We start from the raw sequence: 3,475 nt of genomic DNA on the forward strand, positions 1-3,475 counted from the left end.
AAAATATACAAAATTTTCAAACTATACCCCGTCTTAAGGCGGTGTTGGATATTAGAGGGTTAACTACTCATAGTAGTTAACCCGTTTGACCCCAGGTGAAAAATAAAAGTTCAAAAAATCGCCAACAGCCCATTACTCAACAGAATTCAACCAAATTTTGAACACAAACTCGCACAACACTATAGTTTTGTAAATATACGGGATCAACATTTTCTTGGACTTCTGAACGGAGTAAGGCCTGTGGGTCACTGGGTCAAGTCGGGCATAAATAAGGCCAAGTACGATTTGCACCCCCATGACTGTCTTCTTAACGAAGTTTTTCAATGGGAGTTACATTCCGTTGCCCAACGATAGTTGATGTTGCTACAGGTTCGAACTTGAGATTTTCCGATAGATTTCTTTTGAGTTTTTGAGATGTTCAACATTTCTGAACCATCCAAATCTTCATTTGCGTTTGTTGTTTATTATTCCCTTATTGAACCCATAGGTCATCGGAGACATCTTTTGAACATGTGTTGCCCTTGTAGTACTATTAATAGGGTATGTGTACCATCAGTAATCTCATGCTCCCATTTTCATCCTATTCGAAAACAAGCGATTACGGTACCGATTGACTCCGTTCTTTTTGTTTTCATGGGTGCTCACTTCTAACAAAAAATACAAAAAAAGAAACAAAACAAACAGCGCTTCAATCATTTGTTTTTCGTGGGATGAAAATGGGAGCCACATGCTTAATAAGGGAACCTATAGGGTAATTCGCTAATTGTTGAACACCACCCAAATGTTGAACAGTTTCTGAAAATTTTATTTTAAATCTGATTTAAGTAATTTTCGCTCAACGTAAACGTATGATATAGATGCGTATACATGTGTGTCACGATATTGATCCAATTAAGTTACAAAATTATACATATTTTACGTCAAAAATATTTATTGCAAATTTTTCGCCGCAGATGACACGAAAACTGCACAATTCTTAAGATTAATTTTAAGAAATTGCTCTTACGAAATAAGCTTTGCTGGCAAATAGACCACAAATATCAAAGCCACACCATAGTTACAAGAACTGGAAGGATGTCCTTAACGGTTTAACATTGTTTAAAATCACATTTTCGTTGTTATTTCATTTGAAGAAATATTTTTCTTATTACACTATCATTATGCATCTAGGATCCAATTGTTGAACACTGACATAACCTACGTTGTTAGCATGACTGCCAGATTGTCATTTCCGCTTTACCTAATTGTTCATATCATGGGGTTTCAAGGGCGTTTTTGCATCTAGTCATGTTTAAAAGGATTTCAGTCCACTAGAGATCTTTTCAAATGAGAAGCGATTCCCTGTCATTTGAATAAATTGCCACTCACATGACTTTCTAGCCACAAAACACGAAAAACCCGGAAAAATTCCGCCAGAGTGAAAAATTCTCGGATGTCGGGTCAAAGTCGGGTCAAATTTTATCTAATGTTGGACCACTGTTGGACCCACATCGGACAACTGTAGGGTCTATGTTGGGTTTGGTAGCCAAAATAAAAACAGGTCAATGATAGGTTGATGTCGGGTTATACGTCATCAATTACGATCAAAGCTTGAACCGTTCAACAATTAGCGAGAGTCGTCCAACATTAGGATGAGCTAGCTTAAGGAATCGTTCAACATTTGGGTAACAGACTTCCCATACAAATGTTCTATTTTCTCTTAGAAAATGGAATTTAAGGGAATTTTAATTCAATGGGAAGTATAAGGAATGAGTGGATCTAGACGTTCACAGGATAATTTGGAACTAAAGTGGAATTATGCACGGAAAAATAAACGAAAACAAAAATGCCAGTACTAACCGTTCAACAATTGGCGAATTACCCTACCCTATTTCCTGAATATCTCGATGGATTGTCCGATTCCGTCCTTACAAAACATGAACTTTCGAAATAATCACCAAGGAATATTTTCAATTATTTTTATCGCTTTTATTTGCACCAATACAGTGTTTTTTCGGTTTTATCACGGTCAAAAAAAATTTTACCGTGATATAAACGAAACCGTGAATTTAGCGAAAAGAGAAATAAATGTATATTTTTTATCCAAAATCGTTTCGCTGCAAAATATATAAGTCGTAACTTATATTTTTTAACTGTTTTGGTGGACTGGACAATGCTGTATTGATTTTATATTGAATTCGGAATGTTTTAAAACAAGTGTGATAAAAACGAAATGAAAATCGTGATATAATCGAACAGAAAACCGTGAATTTGGGCGAGTAGTGATTAAAACGACTAGTGATAAAACCGAAACGCCACTGTACTTGAACATCTGTATAATGTTTGTTATATCAACGAGCAGTAGAAATTTTGAACGATTTTGAAAGAACCGTAGATGGACTACAATTAGACATATTTGCATGCGGAAAACAACGGTTAGCTCCAGAAACCAATACTACATCGAACAGGAGTAAATAAAAGCCTCGACCAGATTCCTGAGTACCTGGGATGTCCTGGCTGAAGTCAGGCCTTGAGTTCATTGAGCTGTAGATAAACTGTAATCACATGTTTTACCTATGTGGAACCTCTGTGCACTACATAAACTCATATTCTATCTTGTGTCAAAAAAGGTCTCGCACAACTATTCCTAGGAAAAATTGATGACCTAAGCGAAGTCATGCCTTGACTCCACAGAACCATAGACGGACAACAATGAGAGTTTTTTGTACGCAGAAAACAATGGTTAGCTCCAGAAACCAATACTACATCGAACTGGAGTAAGTGAATTCCTCGACTAGATTCCTGAATATATGGGACATCTTGATTGAAGTCAGGCCTTGAGTTCTATAAGCTGTTGATGAACTGTAATCACATGCTTTGCCAGTGTAGAATCTCTATTGACTACATAAACTCACATGCCATCATGTGTCAGGGAAAAGGTCTCTCACAACTATTCCTAGGGAAATTTTATAAACTAAGCGAAGTCATGGCCTGACTACGAAGAACCGTAGATGGACTACAATTAGACTTATTTGCATGCGGAAAACAACGATTGCCTCCAGAAACCAATACTACATCAAACAGGAGTTAGTAGAAGCATCAACCAGATGCCTGAGTACCCGGGATGGTCTGGCTGAAGTCAGGCCTTGAGTTCATTGTGTAATCACATGTTTTACCTATGTGGAACCTATGTGCACTACATAAACTCATAATCTATCATGTGTCAATGAGAAGGTCTCTCACAACTATTCCTAGGAAAATGTCTGACCTAAGCGAAGTCATGTCTTGACCTCAGAGAATTTTAGACGGACAACAATGAGAGTTATTTGCACGCGGAAAACAATGATTAGCTCCAGAAACCAACACTACATCGAACAGGAGTAAGTAAACTCCTCGACTAGATCCCTGAGTAGGGGTGGTGGGGGTAAAGTGGACTGGAAAACCTAAGCATTTTGGTCGTTTCCAGTGGAAATACGGCAAAATTAATCTGCTTTTC

This window comes from Aedes albopictus, chromosome 2 (genome assembly GCF_035046485.1).
Source record: "Aedes albopictus strain Foshan chromosome 2, AalbF5, whole genome shotgun sequence".
In the NCBI taxonomy this organism is placed as follows: Eukaryota; Metazoa; Arthropoda; class Insecta; order Diptera; family Culicidae; genus Aedes; species Aedes albopictus.